Here is a 25,248-nt window from a genome sequence, read left to right as displayed (position 1 = left end):
CTCTAAGTCTCGGCAAGTCTTCTACAAGAAGGTATATGCCCTCCATCCCTTTGCGGTCTTATAGAGCAAGGTGTCTTAAGGTAGAGTACCTAGAAGATCGTCCCCACCATCAAGAACCACGCGAGGTGAAGTGGAAGCGAGCAATGTGCAGCTTCCTAGCATAGTGGGACGTCGCCCCCACGCATCACGAAGAAACGCTGGGACGGCCCGGCAAGTCCTTAAGGGTTTATGCATGAATCGTAGCACTATGAGTAATGTTTTACTTTCCAACACTTTCTTTTCAAGTTTCACCTCGGAGGAAAAGACCCTAGAAACAAAGTGTAACTAGTCCTCTTTTCCCCAGTGAGTCGCCAAATCGTGGACAAGGCCCTCGGGAGCTGCGTCCGCGGGATCCACACTAGGCATAATCGACTCGAGGTTCTTTCGAATCGAATTAAGACAAATTAGAGTCGCCACCAAGTTTTTTGGGAACTTGGAACCGTTCAAGTCAACTTTACACCTTTCATCGAAAAGCATAAAGCCAATCAACTACGAGTGATTAAAGATAAAGACTTGTACCCTATATCACTCGATTTGAATGACTCTCGTAATCCAATGGTATTTAGACGGATCCACAAACCATAGATCTTGAGTAAGGGGTGAGGGTACGTGTTGGGAAGCCCATAAGGACACCCAACCCCGCCCGTCAATAACGGCCTCTACTAAGTCAAGTATGGATTTCAAACAAGGTCATAGCTACTACGATATATGATATGCAAACGTTGTTTTAACCCTATCATGTGACAACAATTTCTATGTCGTTTTAGATGCAACTAAACTAACTTTGTCAAAGTTGTAATTTAGCATGTGGGTTGATTGATCTAACAACATACAAAACAAAGCAAGCAAGGCTTAAGGGGGAATGGGGGAGCCATTGGGATCTATCCTATTACAACCCAGGCATTTCATGCCGACACAACGAGAAATAAATTACAACTCAATCTAATTACAACAACTATCGTAATTACTTTGACTCAGATTACAATACAAACTAACAAAATACAACTTAAACTATTAAGTCTTAATAAACGAAACAAATGTAAACAAAAAAGCTAAAGCTAAGTTAGACTAATTAAAGATGTTAGCCGAATTATTAGTTAATAAATAAATTAGATTAGAATTATACTAATTAAATTAAAATAAATAAGTATAAAGGCTTGAAATAAATTAGGTACAACTTATTAATTAAATTGAACCCAACTTATTAAAATTATTCACCAATCCATATTTATTAAAATAGGATTAGTAAACAATTAAAGAAACAAAAGAAGAAAAGAAACTAAAACTGGCAGACCCGTGCAGTGCACGGATCAGAAGTCAGACAGACCCGTGCAAGGCACGGTTTTTGTAGAAAAACAAAGTTAATTATGTTTTAATTACGAAATCAGTAAAATAAATTACGAAAAAATTCATTAAATTAAATTTACAGATTTTGAACCATAAAAGATAATTAAAACGACTTTTAAAAAATTAGAAATAAATAAATCAAATTAAAGGTTAATTAATTACAAATTGAATTAAATAAATACGAACTAGGTTAGGTACAATTCTAAATCGTCAACGAGTGCAAATGGAAAGGTGTTAAGCATGCACTTCCATGCTAGCGAGAAAATTAGTGAAAGGGAAGATGAATTCAATTAAGTTACAGAATTGTTAATCAGTTTTTAAAGCTATGTCGATGTACCCTAATGTGTCTAATTAGGTTATCAAAATGATCGAATGTCGTCTAAATAAGTTATATGTTAACAATCAGAGGTCGTACTAACATGTAAATGGTCCTAGGGTGTGTCGAATTGGCCGAAACAAACAAAGGGTCAAAAACGAGGAGCGAAGTTAGAAGTTCGTTTTATTTATGCCCTACCTTGAACACGAGGATATGTAAATGAGACGGGGGTGTACGACCGACTGATGTAGCGGTTTATTTTCCCATCTCAAGTCAACGCGGGTGTTCATGGTGGTACTTTAACTCATACTCGGACTAAACTAGTTTCATAGTTAATTTAAACGATAAATAAAAAGCGATAAACAAACAAAACAAACTATAAGAAAAACAAACATAAAAACGAAATAAAAAAGGAGAAAGAGGAGGATTTGATGCACCCTCAACCTACATGTATCGTTGACACCGTCTTGGGTCGTAATCGATGGTAGATTTTATCTCGAGAGGCCGTCGTCGACGAAGAAACAAAGCAAACACGCGTTTTTGGCAAATCTGGACAGCAACTTTCAAACAGCGATTTCTCCCTCGTTTCACGATGAAAATTCGATTTAAAAGATGTTTTGAAAACTAGAAAGAGAGGAGAACAGAGATCTTAAAGCAACCCCTGCTCGTTTTGAGTTATTGGGCACGAAAAACGAGCACAAACAGAACTGACAGACAGAACAAACACGAAACAGAGTGTATAACACTCTGTTTTTCGAGGGATTTCGTGTACTCTCAAGGGCAATTTGGCTCGTAAATCTTTGTCTAATGTGTAGATGGATGTTATATGGTTAATTAGGAACAAGAAACTCGAGTTTTGATGGAGGTTTGAGGGAGGAACGAATTGTTTTTCGAAGAGGACACACAAACTGTTCCAGTTTGGATGTCGGTTTTGTGGAGGGTTTTTGAGAGGCAATTAGGGTTTGTTTCTGAGTTTTAAAGCTTGTGAGTGAAGGTAGGATCTATGGAGAACTTAGAGGAATGAATGTATGGTGAAGGGAGGGTATTTATAAGGAGTTAAAGTAGGGTAAAAGGGGAGGAGAGGCAGTCGGGCCTGTTTGCACATAGCTGCTGTCCAGCAGCTTTTGGGGGGTCTCCTAGGGTTCGTATGGGGGGTTTCCTTGGTGGTTAAGGTAAGGTAATATGGGTAGGATATTAGGGTATGTGTTAGGGTTAATGGGCACGGGTTTTGGTGGTATTTGGAGCGGGTTTTGGGCTCGGGATTTGAGCTGCGAAACAGGGGGGCTGCTATGTGTAAGCGGGCTGTTTGGGGGGTGTTTGGGATGGGATGTGGGCCGTGGTTATGGGGGTTCGAACTGGGTTGGATGGGTAGTGGTCTAGGTTGGTTAGTGTACTCGAGATTCGTGCCAACTCTTAAAGAAAACGGGCTCAAAAACCGAGCTAAAATCGAGCTCAAAAACACATGTTCAAAACGAGTTCTTTTCGATTTTCAAATCGATTTTTCAAATCAATTAACACATTAAAATAAATGATTTTTCAAACCAAATATACTCATAAAATGATTTTTCAAATCAAATATTTATTTTATTTTCAATAAAATAAACTTGGGAAAATAAATTCAAAATTAAATAAAATAAATTGAATTCACCTAAAAAAAGCCATAATTTAAATATCATTTAAAATAATAAAATACTTCATCGACGACGCCCATTCTACATCGTAAAACGAACCCAAATAACGACAATGACAACTAAAGAATACATGTGTCCTATCATCATCGGGTGTTTGTCGGGTTCTCTATAAATTCCAATATCGACGGATACGGGTATCTACAGATCTACTCCCTCAGGAAACCGAGATGGTGACACCGTCATATACTGGAATGGTCCTTGGTAAGGCATCCTGGTGTGCGGGGGTGTTACAAAGTGGTATCAGAGCCGACGATTTTGGAACCTGAACCAATGAATCTAATGAATATAGGGTGTCAATTAAAATGAACCTGGTGTATGTACGTTGGGAGCCCCAGCCGATGCTAGATTTTGGGTGAGTAGGCGCCCTCATTTCAAAATCATGGCCCCATCGGACTTAAGCCAGGCACGGGAAAAAGGGTAGCTAGTGAGAGTCGTTGATTGCTTGGTGATGACACAGTGTATCTATTATTAGGGTGATATGTGTTTTGATGTATGTGTGGAAAAGTTGGAGTGAGTGATGGAATTTTTGCAATGTGCGACCAGTAGTAAGTTAACCAATTTGTTTCACGATGAATGTGTTGTGTGTTGAATTGTTGCGTTGCAAATGTGGTTAAGGTGTATGGTTGGTGACTAGTAGAATTAGAGATGATGTGATATAAGAGCTAAACCTTGTAGGTACCGTAATTAGATTGTTGACGTATGCTATAAGGGTATGGGATAATAGTTTCTTGGCATAGAGAGGAATGAAGGTAAGAGTGATGATTGTCTGATGATGGATGTACAAATATACGTGTTGTTATGTGTTTATGTGGTAGAAATCAGCTTTAATAGTGACGAGCCGGTTGCACGGAACTCCGAACGATATTATCTAATTTTGCATGAACAATGAAAAGTTACGACTTTTTCTTCACTTTCGGAAAACTCGACCGAGGAGATGACTGTACTCGACCGAGTAGACCATACTCGGCCGAGTATCAAGCTATACAACCGAGTATATGTTTTGTGGAAATAAATATCGCTTCTGTTCTTCAAAATTCGACCGAGTAAGAAGGGTACTCGACCGAGTAGACCACACTCGGCCGAGTATTCCTAAACACTCGACCGAGTAGTCGACACTCGGCCGAGTATTCCCAATACTCGACCGAGTAGTAATCTTGTAGCAGTCTTATACGGGTTATACAAAAACCCTATTTTCGTGCCTTTCTTTCTTATTTCCGCCTCCCATCTTCACCTTCCCTTCTCTCTAAAAACTCCATATCCTTCCTTTCTCAAGCTTTTGGGTAAAACCTTGGTGTTCCACTTGTTCTTGTTTGCCCCAAATCAATTTAAGGTAAGATTTAAACTCAATTTCCTCATTTGTTTCCAAAGTTATGGTATACTAGCATGCTAAATTTCGATTTCCTTGCTAAAACAGTTGAAATTTAGTCTTTAACTTATTGGTTCTTGGATTCAGCTGTATATAGATCTTGTGTATGCCTTGATTGATTAATTTCATGGTTTAAAATTCAATTTCTGAATTCTAGGGTTACCAAAAACGAAACTCTCTTGGTTGTTGATGATTATTCCTTAATTTGAAACAATTTAAAGCTTGCAACCATATAAATTGTAGGGTAATTGGTGATTTTCTGATAATTTGTCTTAAAAAGATTGTTCAAAAATCGTTATACAATTGAAAACAGTCCGTCTTTTGCACTAAGAATTTTTTTGTGTCAATCCCCTGTTAAAGATTGTTTCCTTCCAGTATGGTGAAAACCAGAGGCTTACCCAACAAAAGAACTCGTGCTAATGTCCAGCTTGAGACTGGTCAGTCAAGCACTGAACCGGTAGTTCCACCGGTGGAGGCACATCCATCGGTAATATTCTCTTACTTCAATCATCGTAAGGCTTTTGTGGCTCTTATGCGTCGCCCTTTTCCTCCCACCCACTGTGTTAATCCTGGTATCCTTGAGACTTTAGGGATCAAGGAGGACATATTTCACATCTTTCAGATTTTGGGTATGGAGGGGTTGTACCATCTGAGAAAGAAATCCTACCCCCACTTGACCTTAGAGTTTTTGAGCTCTTTTGTTTATGATAAGAAGGGAAAGACTGTCTCTTTTCGTCTCATGAATGAAGATCATGAGCTTACCCTAGATGAGTTTGCGGATCATTTGGGTCTTGAGGCCGAGGGGGAGGGGTACCTTAGTGATGTGGCCAAGAACAGTGGTGCACCTCTTTACCTTCCATATTTGACTGGCAGACCTGCCCCTAGTGCCAGTGCCATGCTTATTAATGATGTTCAGCACATTTCCCTTCGTATGTTTCTGAGGATGATGACCTGTTTGTTGTACTCGAGAGATGATGTGAGCAAGCTTAATTCTCATGAGGTTATGCTTCTTATGTCTTACCTTAACCTACACCGTCAGAAACCGTTCTACTACAGTGTCCCTGGTATGGTGTGCTCTAGTCTTGAGCGCATGGCACAGTCCGAGGCTCGACATATTGCCTGCGGGGCCATAGTGACCCGCCTAGCTCAGCGCCTGACCGATTTTAAGGCCCCACCTCCTAAGGGGAATGAGTATGTAGAGATTGTGCCTACCATGGACGCTCAGTACTGGCGTCAGAACCGATGGTTGAGGAAGATGGATGATGGGTCTTATGCCTGGAGGGTGAGGGGAACTATGTGGATGGTGCTTCCGGACCCAGCTCATCTCCCTGTTGTTGATCATTTGGCTGAGTGGGAGACTTGTGCCATTCCTAGACCTGAGCCCCAGTCCTACCTGATTGACCCACGGATTCTCTTAGACTTACCTGAGCCTGTCACCGTACCTGAGGGAGAGCAGCAGGCACCTCTCCCACCTAGGGAGCTCCGTGGAGTGAGGCAGTCTAGGGCAGACCCGGTTGTACCTGAGCCCTCTTACTCTACTCCTGACTCCTATCCTTACTACCCTTACCAGTATTCGCCCTACCCCACAGTGCATGATCCCAGGATGCAGCCGCATGATCTGGCTGAGCGGATCTCTTCTACTTTGGTGCTCCACAACCTGCATGAGATGACCCTTAACCAGGGCATAGGGACACAGTTAGCACAGCCTGTCTGGTGGAGGGGACCGGGAGTGGATACTGGAGTTTTCCACAGCTATGGGGTTGACCCGAGTTACTGGAGACCTCCGGAGGAGACTGAGTTCGGCTACCTCGTGGGACCGTGGGGAGCCACCGCTGGCAGTCAGCTAGGAGGGGATTACTCAGCAGCAGCAGGCTTTCCAGGAGCGGGGAGTTCAGGTGCAGGTACTTCTGGCGCAGGTGGTGACGATGACATGGAGGAGGGTCCTCGTTATTGATCTTATGTTGTTGGATTATTTGGGTTGACTTCTTTGATGTTGGATTTATTTCGTTTGTGCCGGATTTAGTACTTCTATTTTGGTTGTTGCTTTCGGGATTTATCATCTATTGTTGGATGACTGTACTCGGCCATAAGGCCGTTACTTACTTAATTTATCGTATGGAGACGTGTTGAATGTCGTTTATGTTAGGAATTAGTCGTGTTTAATATTACTGGGAAGAATTTGATGCAGGTTGATTGTGAATGCTCTAGGTAATGTCGTCAAAACGCTCTCTGGCTGTCATAACTCGACCGAGCATAGTTATTACTCGACCGAGTAGAGCTTACTCGGCCGAGTATACAAATATACTCGACCGAGTAGAGCTTACTCGACCGAGTAGCCTTTCATACTCGGCCGATTATTGCTGATACAGGGAACTGATGGGAAATAGCTTTGTGAATTACATAAGTTATGTGATAATTGTATGAAAGAGTTTGTTAGTGCCTTATTTTGCTATTTTATACTATATGATGTTCCACAGATGGATTATGATTGTATCACGGATACGTGATTGTTGGAATAAGCTATGAATTTGTGAATGTTTAGTTGTATAACATTGGTTGGTTACTAGAAACTTAAATTGTTTAAGGGAGGAATACCCGAATCACTAAATTATATGATAGGTAACACCATACTCATACAACGTGGTAACTGTAACAAGTTTTATACGTATATATGTTTGGTTACAGTGATAATTGCCTCAACGGGTTACGCATAAAACTGCTATTTCTCATTAATTCCATATTTTAATTTTTATACACTACTTGGTTGCTGAAATATTTGGTCTTTATAAGTCACAAGTGTGTAATGTCATAAAGTAAGTTGTGCTACAAGAGTCTATGAGTAATGTTTCCGTCATGAGGTACGTATTGGCTTTGGGCACGGGAAGTGGCTAGTGGTGAACTTCGGGGACGAAGTTCCTTTAAGAGGGGAAGAGTAATGTCGCGGAACTAAGTATTTATTTATGTGAAATATGTATTTAATTATACGTATTTATTTATGAGAAATATGTATTTAATTATACCTATGATATTTGGAATCACATGTATGTTAGGCATGTTAGCATTCGGAATTACATTCATGTTTCCTTTAAGCTGTATCCATGTTGTATTCAAGTAATATGAAGGTTATACTGTGCACGGGTGTCTCAATTCAATTTATGATAATTGATATAAAGCGTACAGAATGTGGTGGTTCGCATTTGTGTATGGTTTTGCATTTGTATATTGGTATATTTGTATGGTTGAGTGTTGTTCCGAGTATTGCTTCACATTTGTGTATGGTTGATAGTAGTTGTGTCGCTTTTGGCAAAAGAATGCATATGAATTCGTTAATTTTCGTATGTATATGTGAAAGTTGGTGATTAGTATTGTTTGGAGAAGTAGCTGTGATAGGTGAGTGTTGTTTGAGTAAGGTGGTATGATGGTAATGTCAGGATGGTTTGAATTTGTGCACCTTGGTGTAGGTGGTTAATGTCACGGTACGTAAACCTGAGGAGAGTGTCGTGCGGGCTGAACTTCGGGGACGAAGTTCTTTTTAAGGGGGGAAGATTGTAATACCCAGGATATTTAAGAACGTTGTTGACCGATCTTGTTGACCAAACAGACCTTAGGGATGAATGGGTGAGGGATCAGGCTTGTAACATGAGGTTTATAGGATAACTTGCTCGACCTAGCTGAGGCTACTCGGCCGAGTATCACCCATACTCGACCGAGCAGAGCCTACTCGGCCGAGTACTCCTGTACTCGACCGAGTATGGCTGCGGTCGACACGTTAATATAAATGCAAGTTCGCGAGATTCATTTCATTTTCTCATTTCCTCGACAGTTTCTCTTTCTCTAACCCTAGCCTATCTCCCTCCACTATCACTCCATAGCTTCGCACTTTAATGTAATTAGCCTAAATCTCCACCATGGGAATGACGGGATTCGCTGAGGAAGGATGACGTGGGTGGTGGTCGTCTATGTCGTCGTCGATGCGTAATGTTAGGTAAGTTTCTGCCTTGTGTTCATTTGAGTGATTCTTTGAGTATAGCTGTGTAATAGGAGATGGTTATCGTGGTTAGGATGCTTATTGGAGTCGTGCGTGGCTGTGTATGGAGGTCTTACATGCTTAGCGACGAGGTAGGGTTTCCCTACTCTGTTTACTGTTAATTGATTTAAGATTATGATTGTACAATGTATAATTGTTATCTACTGATCATCGGAGTATTGGTGTAGTGGTGACGGTGGTGTTGTGGCGGGGTTATGACGATTGTGGTGTTGTGACAGCTGTGAGGCTGTGTGTGTTGTGATGGTGGTGGAGTCACTTGCGGGAGTGACTTCACACCCTAGTTTGCCCTCCGTGGAACCCGCCACGGGAGGGGATGTGCACATTAAGGTATAGGGATTGTTAGTCGCTCGTTGATGAGCTGGACTAGGTGGGATGGATTGCGGTCACCCACTGGCGGCGAGGATTACCTGTTGCGATGGGTAATCTGGCAGGGCTACACCCTTCGGGTGTAGTCGATTCTTCGTACGAGGTCGTGAGACCGGGATAGAGGGTGATCACCGTTTACATTGTTATTCTCTTACATTTGATTAGTCGATCGACCCCGTTGTTGTTGTTTTGTAAAACTGCGGTGATCCATTCGGGGATGGTGAGCAGTTGGCTTAGCAGGTATTGCTGATTGTGGCTGCTAGGATTGGAGGGATCGAGTCATCACGCTACCAGTTTAGAGATGCGGGTCATAAGTGTTGTAGTTGTATCTCAGTTATAAAGACTTTGTATTGAGTTGTATGGTACGAATCATTTAATAATATAAGATTGTTCTTTTGTTGTCTAATTTGATCTACTCCCTCGGAAAACCGAGATGGTGACACCGTCATACACTGGAATGGTCATTGGTAAGGCATCCTGGTGTGCGGGGGTGTTACACTTAATTATTATCGAGTACGTTTTACTACTACATACTCAAATACCTACTAACTTGGAGGGTGTTAAAAAAACAAATGTTCAGCCTTACTCACTAATAGTTAAAATACAAACAAATATTTGGATAATGCAGTTTGACACAAATTTACGGACACTTTTAATAATTACTTTTACTCATTAATAGGATTGTATTTGTATGTTTTACAATTATATTAATGTAAAATCTCCTTACACAAGAGTTACTCTTATTCCTTTCCAGTTACATATAATCAATTTTAAGAAACACTTCGTAAGAAATAATTGGCACATGATAGAATCGACAATTTATACGAACTTAAAATAGAAACATATAAGCCATACTATCGAAAATCTATAGTGTAATTAATGGTATGAGTTTTCGAAATAGGTACTCCGTATATAGTCAATTTTCACATTCTCGTGTTAGCATCAGTGGAGCAAACTGCATCCTTAAAGTAAGCTAATTGATTTCTTCAATTGCCTTCATTTAAATTTTACTCCTATTAAGAGGACATTTGATTATGTTGTCTTTTACTTCATAATATTTTAATAAAAGTTACCTTTATATGATGTAATCTAAAAATTTACAACCAAGCTATTGTTGTTGTGTTGATGACTTCAGCAAATGAATAATCTCACGTACATCTACTCCTGAAAGCATTTATAAAGCAAAAGAAAATTAGCAAAAAATTACATAATTAAGTTAACTATAGAAATAAAAAAAGAGGTATGTATCATATTAGCAATATCAACATCAATAAACAAATAAAACAAATATCAAAAGTGGACTATCTATCAAAGAGTTTAATGAACAAAAAGAATTAAACGCATGGTTTTATACATAATCAATGAGTTCTATTTGATTCTCATGTAAACACTTAATTGAAGTATGATTCTTCCCTTATTGTTACTCCGCAATAAGTCTCATAGTCTATGTCAAATATTATTATTGATTAAAACTTGAGTGTTAGAGTTTGATTGCACAAATTATGTTGGTAGTAGACTTTTATCTTTCCTTCAATACGTAAATAATATTCAATTATATCTAATTACCAGTTTTTTTAATTATTAATGGTCGAAAGTATTTCGTGAATGTTGGACTCTCTAAAATCGCTCGAAAAAAAGCTTCCTTTATTAATATATATATATATATATATATATATATATAGAGAGAGAGAGAGAGAGAGAGAGAAAGTCAAGATCCGGTGAGAACGGTGAGAACAACTTACAACCATTGGATTTAAAAAAATCCAACGCCTGAGATTAATGCACACATCTACAACTACCTTCTACGTATAAAACATCACTTTGTTCATATTACTTTCTCTCTCCTCTCATTTGTCCAGCACACTATCTCTCTCTACCATATTTCCCCCAATTCAATTTTCTTGTCAAAATTCCAGATAATAGATCGCAGACGGCGACGAACACGCTCAATCATCCGTAATTTTTTCAGATTAGCTTCCTTAATCGAACAATCTCTTTCATTTTTGTAAGTAATCGTGTTTGTCTGAGCTTTATTCTTAATTGTGTTGCTCGAATTTGTCCAATTTTATGATTTTGATCTTAAATATCTCTTTAACTTGTTCCGCATGCTTTAAATCACTCTTGCAGGATCAATTTTTTTTTTTTTGATTTTCCTTTTAAGGTTTTCTTAATCAGGTAATATTCTCATTTTCGTGATTAATTAGTGTAGAATTATAGAGAAGGGAAGAATTGCATAGAAGGGAAATTGTATTATTGAATAGTTGTAGGTTGATAATGGTAGAATGAACGGTATTTATAATACCTTACAGAAAACCTAAACCCTAGAGACAGCCGTCGTGACGTAGCCGTCACTACTAAACCCTAGATTCCCTAATATCCCCCCTCAAACTCATGGTAATTTGATAAAATTTCCATGAGTTTGCACAAATACAGAATAAAAAAAAACTTTGATCTTCATCTTCTTGATCTTCAAGAATCTTCTTCGTCTTCAAAGGTAGGTAAGAAACGAGTATAAGACTCGTCATAAAATTTATTCGAACAAGAACGTTAAGTTTTTCGGACTTGTCGAATATGAGTTAATTTGTAGGAACACTAGTCGAACCTAACAAATATCAATAAAACGGAAAATTATCCGTCAATTTAAAGATCTGGAGAACGTTGATTTTTTCGGACTCCAAATAAATTTAAACCACCATCATGGTGATTTTAATTGCGTAACTCGCCAGTCAATTTTTTACCACCTTGAATGAGTTGGAAAACTTATCATATACCAAAGAGAAAGGAAGAAATTATTTTTCGGATTCATTACATTAAATAGATCTTTTGGGGGATGTAGGCTAAGACAATATGAGATCTGAACTCTCGCAATACCACCACTCATTCATTAAAGTACGTATTAAAGTTTGAAGTATACTCTAATGTGGTGCGTGGTTTGTGAATTGTGAGAGTACTGGCGTCACATTTTCCTTTTTTTTTTTTTGATCATCAATGATTGGAAAATCCCGCCGGTGAGCGCCATATAATTTCGCCCACCGGCAGAAAGCGGAAACGATTTTTAGAGTCCTCAAGAAAGAGGCTCTGATACCATGTAGAATTATAGAGAAGGGAAGAATTGCATAGAAGGGAAATTGTATTATTGAATAGTTGTAGGTTGATAATGGTAGAATGAACGGTATTTATAATACCTTACAGAAAACCTAAACCCTAGAGACAGCCGTCGTGACGTAGCCGTCACTACTAAACCCTAGATTCCCTAACAATTAGTTTTCCGTCTCGGTTTGTTTAATTTATACTTTTAATTTATTTATGTATTCACTGTTGTTTTCCTGATTGCATATACTTTTCTTTCCAGTTAAAGTACTCTGATAGTCGATGTTTTCGCTCTTATCCGTCATGTTTATTATTTCTTCGCTTTTTTGTTTGTTCTCCTGGAAATTGCGTTGTTTGCGAATTTAGTTTCATCAATTGCTTAGCATTTAATTTATACTTCCATTTTTCGTATATTTACTATGTTTTCCTCTTTACATGTTGTTTTCGCTTATTCACTACCAATAAGTTTACTTAATTTTAGCTGAATTGTTTAATTTTCCCTGTCTATTGTGAAGTTACATTAGTTTTATAATTGATTGCTTAGCCAATAGGTACATTTTAACGGGCTCTAGTTACGTTTAGTTTACTACTAGGTACGTTTATAGTCTTGTTTATAATTGATTGTTGCTTACTGCCTCTGAACGTAGATTGTTGTTGTTATTGGTAGTGTTGGTTGGTTACTCAAAGAAATGAATTATCTGAGATAGTTGCTATGAATAAAAATTCAACAAAAAGATGTGGCAGCATTTATATTTAGTGGTATACCTTGAGATATACACTCAAGGTAGGGCTCTGTAGCCACTAGGTACATTTTAACGGGTTATAGTTACGTTTAATTTATTACTAGATACGTTTTTAGTCTTCTTCATAATTGATTGTTGCTTGCTGCATCTAAACATAGGTTGTTGTCGTTATTGGTAGTGTCGGTTGGTTTCTCAACGAAATGAGTTATGCGAGATAGTTGCTAAGAATAAAAATTCACCAAAAAGATGTGATAACATCTATTTTTAGTGGGGTATACTGTGAGATCCAATTCTCAGTGGTTCTATACATTTAAGGGGCTCTATACCCAATAGATACGTTTTAACGAGTTCTACTTACGTTTAATTATCTACTAGGTACGTTTCTAGTTTTGTGTTGTGCTACATTGTGTATTCTTCAAATATACTAGTAGCTACAATTTTTGTTTACTTGTGTAGTCATCAAGAAGTCTAGTCCTGGAAAGTTGGCAATAGAAGTCTAGTTTTGGTATTTTTAATTATTGGTACAATATTTATAACATTGTTATCGATACGCAGGTTTTCGCGTGCTATAGAAAGACAGTGGCAGTCAACTTTTTACGATGGCAAGAAATTAATAGGATGGTATAAACTTTTTATTTTTTTCCCATTCTCATTTTTTTTTTCTTTTTGAAATCTCTTAAATTATAGCCTGATGTTTTCATTTACATGGTTGCTTTGTAGATATTTTAAGTAGATGTGGAAGTGTGAGCTTGTGGAAGTCCGACTACAAGCAATTAAGCAAGGATATTGATCGTCTTTTTCGAAATGTGCCATGGTGGCAAATATGGCTCTTCAATTCAATTAGGGTCGTTTTGTAATAGTTTTATTTAGGATTGTCATGAAAATGTAGTGTAACCTCGTTAGCAATTTAAAATGCGAATCTGTTGCGACAATTGACCTTTGTCCATTCAAGAAGAGTCAACCACATGAACCATCGTAAATATCAATTTTTCAATACAAATTAATTTAAAGAGACTACATATATGCATGAAGGCAAAGGTTTCTTTTTCCTCATTTTTTGTTGGAATTGTTTGAAACAATTTCCAACTTTTTCGTTCTCGTCTTCTTGATTGAATTTTTGACATATGATGTCTAGAGTGTTGTTTTCTTTTTTAGAATTGTAAAATGTCATATGGGTTAAAAACCCGAAAGAACCGTGTGTTTGCTGCCTTGAACATATGGTAGATATATTGAGTGTTAATCTCGACCACCTCAAGTTATATGCCGCAAATGTGCCAAACTCTTTTCAGACGATTTGAACTTTAGCATACTCAAGCTATTATGTATAAATAACCCAAACAATGGCAAACTGAATACGATTTTGAATTTAAATGCAATATCCGATTAACACAATGAAACAAGATGATAGTACAACCTAAGCATAATCAATTAATCATAACACCAACAAAACACAACCTAGGAACAATCATCCATGACTAGTACTAAAAAACGACAAAAATGTTTCTTACCATACATAATTATGGTAGATACACTATTGGCCTTACGTAGTTACATGTATAATCCGTGTAGATGCGCGTTTTATTAAAAAAAAAAAAAAAAATTGTTTGTCTAAAATCTTTAAAATCTCCAATGCTTGTGCCAAGAATCAAATCTTCAATCCTAATGTCGATAATCTTTATCCCTTTGATCCTTCAACAATTCAAGACTAACATAAGTAAAATTGCACAATTAATTAGATACAACAATACAAATATAGAAAAAACAAATATACCTCACTTACAAAAAATATACTAGATTGAATATTTTACCTGCCTATGAATCTCCTAGGACAATTCCGACTATCCTGGAATCCTACTTCACCACAAGCATTGCATTTTCTCGGTGGTTTCTTATGTTCTCGGATAGCTTTCTCCTTATGGGGTGCCATTGAACTTCTTAATTCCCAAAATGGTAAGGAGGATGATGTAGTCAATGTGCTCTTGCTTGAGTCGGAAAGTACATTATTTCGTCCATTCGATTGATTCGCTTTTGAATGTAACCTAAGCCCGTGTGTTCCTGGGAAAGACATGTGGCCATGAAGGTATACATTATAAGAGTACATGAATTATCAATTTTTCTGAAAACTGAGACGTAACCATTACATAACTAGATACGCTAATCACACAGGAAAAACAACCGTGCTTATTTATCGTTCAAACTGATATGCATCAAGTAAATCACTAAATACACTAATTAAATACAAAAAATAGCGGAGTTGATTTATCGTCTAATTTTCTTCACACTGATATGCATCAACTATATCACTAGATACGCCAGTCAAATACGAAAAACAACATAGCTTATTTATCGTCTACTTTTTTTAAAAAAATTTATATGCATCAATTGTAGCACTAGATAGGCTAATTAGATACGAAAAACAACATACCTTATTTATCGTCTGATTTTCAACCTGATAAGCATCAATTATATCGCTAGATACGCTAATCGATTACCAAAAATATCAGAGCTTATTTATCGAATTATCGTCAATATTTCTTAAAACTGATACGCTAATCAAATACGAAAAACGTCATGACATGATATGTTTGACAAACCAAAGGCAAAATGATTGCACTAACAAAAAGCTAAATTGGAATACATTTAACACAAACAAAAATCTGAAAATAGATGAAACGCAAACACGATTGAACCACATGAATTTGACCGCAATTGATACGCGATTATCACAAACACAAACTTAACACAGATTGAAAACGATGAAACATAAATACATACCTTAATCAGTAGACGTTTTTTCGTTAAGATTCCTATCAGTTGGAACAATTGCATCACTAGAAACAATTAATTCACTAGAACCTTCAATCTCCATAAATCCCTAGAAAAAAAAATCAAATCAGGAACAATTATTTATACATACATAAACTATGTAGTAAAGCTTGAAAATAAAAGAGATGTTTATCAGTTTCGTTGAATAATATGCATCAATTAATTCAATTTCGATCCACAACTGCGTCGTTTTGTTGGAGAATCTCCCCAAATTTTTATGGAAAGGTAGTAAGAGAAGGGGAAGGGTGGCTGTAGTCATTCTTTTTATTTGTTTGTGTTTGTTGTACCAGCCGTAGGATTTTAGTTTGATCTAACGGTTGTTAGTCGTTCTCACCGTTCTCATTGAGTGTTCGTTCTCACCGGATCCTAAATATATATATATATATATATATATATATATATATAGAGGTAAGATCCGGTGAGAACGAACACTCGGTGAGAACGGTGAGAACGACCTTATTAACAATGGAATTTAAAAAAATCACGGCCCACCTTTATATCGAAGTCACAATAACCCAACCCAATTCCCGTGTCCCTGTCTATCTCTTTTTGTTCTCACACAAAGACACCACTCCTAAATCCCCCATTCCATCATTTGTCATTCCCATCCACCACCACACGTCGCATGCCGTCGCTGCCACCGACATTCACTAGCAATGCCTGAGAATCACCGATAACATCCAAGACGCCGGATGAACTCGTCGACACCATCGAGCATCCCCGACCCCGACATTTCTGTTTCGTGAACCATCGAGCATCTCGAAGGACCCGAGCTTCACTCTCGGACCACCGCGGCTGGCCGCCGGCACCATCAATGGCTGCACAACTCGTCAAAATTCATGATTGTCAATTTGAACTACAGGAAATTGATGTATATGGTAACTATATTGATGTATCTGGTAACTATATTGATGTATCTAAAACCAATTTTTATGTACCTAGTGATTAATTTTGTGTATCTATGTAAAGATACATTAAATTAGTAATTAGATACATCAACAATTGGTGGAGATACAATGAAATAATGGGAAACCAACGAAGGGGAGGATATTGTCGGAGCTCCATTGACGACGGGATAGTGCCAGTTGTTTCCGGTGAGGATATTGTCGGGGATCTCTCCACGAATGCTATTACCGTTCTCCGGCGTTGCTGGTTGATAAAGGAACGAATGTTGGAGTTTTAATCATTGGTGGTCGCCGGCAACGTGCTGTCGAACCTCCGGTAATCTCCAAACAGTTTTAATCATTATTGATGCGTTAATAGTGATGAATGACTGATGGTGCCATGGTGAGGATTAATGACGTAGAGTATACGATTTAGGATTGTGTTTGTATGAGGTAGAATATAAGTATATAACTCCCTGACTCACTCATATTTCCCCATACATTTCAATCTAATTCAACACCTCAGTCATTCTTATCAATCACCGAACCTCTCGTCGGTCACCTCGTCGGAGTACAACGCTACCTTGCCGGAGTACAAAGTGAGAAGGAAGACCGACCGACATCTAATGAACGAATCGCAACGATAACATCTCACTCTCTCGGATCGTGAGACACCCTCATAGTCATGTTTGCTTTGTGCATATAATCTTCTTTGCTTGATATGGGAATCTTGCATAAGACTGTCATTTTGTAACAAAACAATGACGAGATTAATAAAAATGTGTGCAATCTTATCAGCCTATCATAAGATTTCACTTTTATATATCTTAAAAACTCGAATTTTCCATCATAATGCCCCATAGGATTGTGCTTTTCTTTTGTTTGAAGGACGAGGAGCCTGTACTATTGTGATGTTTGCAAAAAAACGGTGCGGTAAGAAGAACAGAGAAAAGCTCTCAAATCAGTCATTTTGCGTCGTTTTGTGCGCCCGCATAATTTCTCAAGCGCGAACCACAGGCCTCGAAAAATGAAGCCAATCAAATTGAAATGGAGGGAACATCAATAATACAAAAAGAAGCAATACCATCTTCAGATCTCTCAAAGTTTTGGATACATAATAATAGGATTGTTTCATAAATAAACCTCCATAACAAATTCAAGGAAATTGAAATGGAGGGAATATCAATAATTGAATGTACCTCGAACATTCCTGAATCATGAAAATAAATATTTCAACCTCCAAGTCCTCCACCGATAATCTTGTTGAGCAAGGAATTTTCAGTTCTTTTCTCACATCAAGTAATACATTTCTATATGAAGGCCTCCACCCCGTGTAAAAAAAAACAAAAACTGTGATCAGCTAGACAACTTGCCATTGTATGAAAAATTATCGATTGGCAGGTATAGTGAATTTTCTGCGCATTTTGAGATCAAATCACGGCAACATAAGTATAGGGCCGCCTCGAAGAAGACTGTTCTGACCACTTCTTAGTCTTGGATGCACCAACATAAAATAAATATTCATATGAAATATACTACAACAATTTTCTCAAGCATTTTGAGATCAAAGGCGGAATCTTGGAATAACATCTTGTTTCAATTGAAACGCTTGTGGGATATGGTTATCTTTGTAATTTTGTTCACTTGTTACTCTATTGCACCGCTCACTCACTTAATTACGCACATTTCGACATTAAACTGGATGTTGGCGTATGCTATTCGCCGCACATTTGTTCTTATTACCAAATATTCTCGAAATAGTCTCTCGTGTTTTCAACATCGCTTATGTTCTACACCATGGAATCCCGCCATACGGTTGTGTTGTTGTCGTTTTTTGGTTGTTAAGTCTTTTGCTTTGATTTAGTTCTTTACACCACTTTGAGTTTTACATTTCTCATCAAAGGTGGGATCGTAAGGAGTAATTGCTAATTGACTACCCTTTAATCATATTAGAACTCTCCTCCGCCGGGGACCGATTATCGCCTGACGACCTCCAATGATAACTCTCGCACATCATCCGTGGTGATAACTCAGGTCCACTACCATCTCTGTCTTAACTTATCCCCTCCGTTTTTCACATCTATTAGATGTATCTATACCAATATTTGACGTATCTACCCACTTTTTTTATGTATCTTACCATTGATACACAAAATCAGTTATTAGGTACATTAAAAATGGGTTGAGATACATCTTTGAAGAAACAAAATTCACCAATTGCGTTTTGCTTAAACTGATAAGAGTGTTCGGCAACGGTCGCCGTTGATTATCTATAGTCGGCGACATCATCAGAAGTGGAACAGTAGTGCTCGGCGAAGGAGCATGCGACAATGGTCGTGCGATCGCGGATGGAGTTATGATAGGCCAGAAAGATTAGTCGGCGTTATTCCTCGCCGGCGATGGTGACCGGAGTAAGAGTGAGCGACGATTGAGGATACAAGAGAAATTGCGATAGGATTTATTGGAGAACCTGGGGAGTCGAGGTCGGCATCGCTAAAATCTATGGTGGTCGCCTGAGATGTTCCGGCAACTCCACTCGCCGGCCATCAGTGAGGTGGGCAGTGGAGGCTACCGTCAGTGTGGGTGGTCGTGTTAAGGTGTGAAAGATGATGGGTGGTGGGTGTGTGGTCAGAAGGGTTAGATATTGTGATTTAATAATGACGTAGACAAGTAGATTGATTATAATTCTTTGTTTAGTGATCGTTCTCACCGTTCTCACCGAGTGATCGTTCTCACCGGATCCTAAATCTATATATATATATATAGAGAGAGAGAGAGAGAGAGAGAGAGAGATAAGTTCTTGTGAGTTTTGTTTCTTATGGTGAGTTGTGAGTCTGTGCTTGGAAATCTCAGCCACTAGATTATATTAGAGATGAATGGCCAAGATCTAATCTTACCTGTCATATAAAATTACTGTCATTTACTTATTTTCTCTTTTTTCTAGTGCTACTTTTTTTTTTTACTTTAATTTTTTTTCTCTTTTTTTACCTCGTGTTATTATGCTTTTTCTTTACAACTTTGATTTTTTTTTTCTCTTATATTTTTCTCTAATTTTCTCATTATGTTACCTTTTTTTTCTTTTTCTTTTTGTACCAGATTTTTTTTAATTGAATTATTTTTTACTCTTATTTTTTTTACCTCGTGTTATTGTGCTGTTATTGTGCTTTTTTTAACGACTTTGATTTTTTTCCTCTTTTTTTTACCACATGTTATTGTCATTCCGTTGTTATTGTGATGTTATTCTGCTGTTACTTTGATTTTTTTTACGACTTTGCCACGTGTTATTGTGCTGTTATTCTACTGTTATTGTGATGTTACTCCGGTGTCACTTTGATTTTTTTACTACTTTTATTTTTTTACTCTTTTTTTACCGCGTGTTATTGTGCTGTTATTCTGGTGTTATCGTGATGTTATTCCGGTGCCACTTTGATTTTTTTTACGACTTTGATTTTTTTTTTCTTTTTTTTACCACGTGTTATTGTGTTGTTATTCTACTGTTATTCTGCTGTTATTGTGATGTTATTCTGGTGTCACCTTGATTTTTTCTACTACTTTGATTTTTCACGTGTTATTGTGCTGTTATTTTATTGTTATTCTGCTGTTATTGTGATGTTATTCTGGTGTCACTTTGATTTTTTCTACTACTTTGATTTTTTTACTCTTTTTTTTGCAACAGTTCTGCCAAATGCCAAACATCATCTGTCACTACCAAAAATAGACCTGTACCAAATTTTCTGAATCTAAATCGACTCAAAATAAATGCGCAAACCGGATTTAGAAAAAACAAGATAATTCGATAGGTAAATCACAATTTCGGGTTAAATTCAGGAAAATGCAGTTAGCATTCTGACAAACAAGACCTAAAAGGCCAATGGAATTAATGAAAAAAACCTGGAAACAATGACAAAAAGATGTTTCTCGTATGAACTCGGAAAAGGAACAATCCTGAAGTCTGCAACAGCATCGAATCAGCTGCTGGTTGTTGTTTACAGTTTACACGAAGCTCAATTTTACATCAGATTTCGCAACCAAAATTGTTGAGATCGGATTTTATCGAAATGGAATATATCGATTTTCTTTAATTCAACCATTCATGAAAAGTCATCAGGAGTTTGAAAAGGTCAAATTTCTGATGAGTGTGATAACTGTCCTGTATGGTCGAGTTATCGAGTGCTTTGTGAACTATGAATTTCTCGATGAATTTGCAGGAAACAAAAAGAGATTTCTCAGGCAGAACATTGCATTCGCAACCAAAGGATCGAACTGAGCTTAGGTCTCAGCTCAGCTTAAACAACTCATCGCCATGACCTTGCAAATAGCAATCGATCAAAACAGTAATGTGAATGGTACACAGAATATCGAAGATCTCATAATCAAGCGCATCCCATTAGAAACTATATATACACTACTTACATATTTGGAAGTTTCAACAACAATTGATGTTGCAGTATTATTGCTCATTTGCTTCCCGACCAAGTCCCATGGTGTGATCATATTACAAGTTTGATGGGGGAAAAAAGATTTTCAATCTATACAGGTCGATCCCCGCTCAATTCTTTTGCAGCAATTGGATGATGATAATAATTACCACCGCATCAACCTATACGCGATTTAAGAGACCGGATTCGATGATGATAATAATTACGATGATTAATCTGATGATGATGACGAATTCGATTGAAGATCGCAGCTTGAGTAGTTTCAAGTACTTAATCGAGAAACAATTCATTCAAATATTTAGTAATTAATTGGCTTAAATCAAAATATAGAAATAAACAGAAGAATAAAAATTAGTTAGTGATTGAGAAGATTGAGAAGAAGAAGAAAGCTATTCCTCTGATTTTGGGGATTTTGGGTTTTTGAGTTTATTGAGGTTAGACCGTTAGACGGAGGATTATAATTGATTTTGGTTTGATAGTCCTGTAGTTCTCTTGTTTTTTATAGTTAGTATTCTTTCAATCTTAACGGTCTATTTATTCTAATTCAATAATGCATTTTCCAAACTCACAACTCACCATAAGAACCAAACTCACGAGATCCCGCCTATATATATATATATATATATATATATATATATATATATATATATATATATATATATATATATATATATATATATATATATTGATTATGATGTATTGTTTGGTATATATTTGTATCATCTACGTCCACGAAATTAGGTTTGAGTAAAATTATACGATACGGTTTTATTATACATATCTGATACGCTATACGAATTTAATTATACGGATTTAGGGATATCCAATAAGAATTACCGCATATTCGATACGGTGCTTTAAAAACCGTATCGGATAAGGATCGGTAAAATATGAAACCGGATATACGGTATCCGATACGGTCGCCTTTTTCCTAGAATAAAATATTAAAATATATACATAAATCACAAAATATCCAATATGTTGGTGATTAAACCTTATTAGTATTAAACTTTATAAGTTATTTACTCCTATAACTTATTAAAACACTTTTAAGTTACTAAAACAACCAACAATCACACATAGAAAAGAAAAAAATATATTAAATTACATAAGTGAGGTTGAAAACCGGATACCGGATATACGGTTCCCGAATATACGGAAAAACCAGATATATGATTTTCCTATATACTGAAAAACCATATCGAATAAGGATACTAGAAAAGGAGATTTTAAAAACCGGATATCCGATACGGTTTCCAAAACTTTATCGGATATCCGGTTTTGCTCCCCCCTACACAAAACTATACAATATGGGTTACGCACTACGCAGCTAATTGCCAAACATAATATTTTTGGGGTCGGCAATACTATTTGGCAATTGGCTGTATTAACTAATCAGCTACTCAGGACCATCTTATAGTATAGGACGAACCTAATAAGAGCAGTGAAGATCCTCTGTCCCATCTTCTGTCCCATGCTACTCTTTGTTTGACACATCAACATAGGAAATAATAAATATACCATATATGTGGTTTTTATGTCTATGTGTCAAAAGGAGAGAGTGTGGCACAGAAGATGGGACACAAACATGGAACAGATGATCCTTATTGCAATAAGAGTTAATAGTCCAGTTGACAGATTTTGTAAATTCGTGCTTAAAGTATATAGAAAGTAGAAATACATAAAAGGAAGTAAAAATACGTAAAAATAAAAACAGTTACCCCTTCCCCACTTTTTGAGCATTAAACGTGGGAGAAGAAGCTTTAATCGGTTTTTTTTGCAAATTTCGTGATTTTCGGCAACTGCTTTCAACAAATGAATGCTTCAAAAAGCAATTTTTTAGATCAGAAATCTCTAATAGGAAGAGTAAACATATTTGTAGGTAAATAATCTAGATGGTTGAGACGATTTATGCGTTTGACGAGGAACAAAGTGGAAGATGTTGATCAATCAATGGCGATGAAGGATCCGGAAAGCAAAGTTGAAATTGATGCGTGCAATCTGAATCAAAAACTGAAGGTGAAAATATGATATTTTTTATCCATGTTTTTTAATTGGCCGGTGATTGATTGTTTTGATTGAAAACGGCCTCTATTATTGTAGAAACTTAATACTCACTCCCATCCAGACCAAAGGTTACATTGACTTTTTGGCATTATTCATGACAGTAGAGAATATTTGGTATTATTCGTAATATATAAGAGAAAATATAGCCATGTGAGATCTTGTTGGATTTATCGTAATGAATGCTATAAGAATATCAAATTTTTATAATTTTTAATAATATGTAACTAAAGATAATCACGTTGCAAAACGCGTCTCGACAAATGTGATAAAGTCAATGTAACCTTTGGTGTGGATGAGAGGAGTAGTACATATAGCTCCTAATTGTAGGTTGAGAATACGACTATTTAGTTTAGAAACTTAAAATTCTAGTTTTATGTTAAAAGCTGGCCTTTTTAAGTTAGAAACTCAACGTTATATAGTAAATCCGTTGTTCAGGTTGTTTAACATATTTATTGTGAATACTTCAAGTTTTACATTGGAAACGTAGCGGTCTATTTATCAGCATGATTCAATACTAGCCTCCAAACATAATTAAGTATTTGCAAGTTTTATATACAAAACTGATTTTAGGTTTATAGCTGAAAGATATATCATGTCCCGTTGACAGAATGAGGAATAATTTTAATTTGAAAACTTTTACTTTTACTTAAAAAACTTAATGTTATATTTTGTTTTAATGTAGTAGTTGCCAGATAGCATAGCTTAATATTGGCTTGTTTTATCTTCAAAACTCAATGCTTTACTTTCTAGAGTCGAAGGCAATTTAAATGTTATGCCACTCTTAATTATAGGGTGACGACAGAACAATTAAAGTTTAGAACATTGTCATTTTGTAAGCCTAGTTTTTAATATGTAAAAGCTAAAAACGCAGCGTTTAATGTTTAAAACATGGTAATTTATGTAAATTTTGTATTGCCTAGTTTTATACGAGAAACCTAACCTTTTTATGTACAAATCTGATTTTTTTATCCATGTTTAATTTGGTTGTTGATTGATTGTTTTGAACGGAAAACAGCCTCATTTATTGTAGAAACTTAATAGTATACATAACTCCTAATTGTAGGTTGAGAACACAACTATTTAGTTTAAAAACTTAACATTCTAGTTTTATGTGAAAAGCTGGCTTTTGTAAGTTAAAAACTCAACGTCAGTTGTGTAACATATTTAGTGTGAATACTTTAGCTTTTACATTGGAAACTTAGCGGTCTATTTATCGCCATGAGATGGCGAGAAAATTCTACAATTTAACCTTAAAATCACAGGAAAGTGCTGAAACGCGGTTGGTGATTGAAGAAATGTATAAGAAAGCTCTCGAGGCAGTTGAACAACAAATAGGTTCCGCGGATGACACTACAGAAGCAAATCAAACATTTGAGTCTGCAACTGATGAAGAAAGGGTGGCAATCCTACACGATCTACCACAAAGGGAAGAAGCAAAAGAATGAAAGGTCACTTTAATCAGAGAAAACGAAGTTCTAATCCAACGTCATCACAGTTGGAGTTGGGAAGCTTTACGCCAAATCTACAGCTCATTTGAATATTAGTTTAATTTAGTATTGGTTTTCAATATTGTTTTTATTTTGGATGAAGTACGATTTCATATGACATGTAATGGTCAAATTTTTTTATCGGTAGGAATTATCAAGTTAAGGAAGCATATTGGATTTAATATTGCTACTTCATCTTGTTAGTTTACTAGTTTATGTAAAGAACCACATATTTTAAGTTGAAAATTGAATCATTTGAACTAATGTTATGGCAACTGGTTACTCATACAACTTAATCATTTGTTGTTATTTGCTTTAAGTACTTTACCTCAAATATTATATATTTCTTTGGGGAACACATGACGTTTTACCGTGTATGCATGGCCTACTATGTTAGAGATGTATCCTTAGACGTTGCTTTGTTTTCTTCAGCTTATGTTTCATGGCCTTTTTAATTCCGAAACTCGCATATTTAATATTGCTAGTAGTTTTAGATTGTGTACTATAATTCTTAACTTCGTTGATGATTGCTAATTTTA

General features: G+C 36.6%; 2 long non-coding RNA genes across 2 annotated transcripts; both read left to right on the top strand.

The window, feature by feature from the left end:
• The first annotated feature begins 11,020 nt into the window (after window positions 1-11,020).
• On the top strand, window positions 11,021-13,828 carry LOC141656100 (uncharacterized). The gene is made up of 3 exons (XR_012548337.1): window positions 11,021-11,178; window positions 13,562-13,627; window positions 13,727-13,828. It is a non-coding gene; the product is annotated as an uncharacterized LOC141656100 (long non-coding RNA).
• Window positions 13,829-22,841: 9,013 nt separating this feature from the next.
• On the top strand, window positions 22,842-24,971 carry LOC141657387 (uncharacterized). The gene is made up of 2 exons (XR_012548747.1): window positions 22,842-23,174; window positions 24,485-24,971. It is a non-coding gene; the product is annotated as an uncharacterized LOC141657387 (long non-coding RNA).
• The last annotated feature ends 277 nt before the right edge of the window (window positions 24,972-25,248 follow it).

This window comes from Silene latifolia, chromosome 5 (assembly GCF_048544455.1).
Source record: "Silene latifolia isolate original U9 population chromosome 5, ASM4854445v1, whole genome shotgun sequence".
Taxonomy (NCBI): domain Eukaryota; kingdom Viridiplantae; phylum Streptophyta; class Magnoliopsida; order Caryophyllales; family Caryophyllaceae; genus Silene; species Silene latifolia.
The sequence above is the reverse complement of the archived record's forward strand: the minus strand, read 5'-3'. Positions and strand labels throughout refer to the sequence as shown.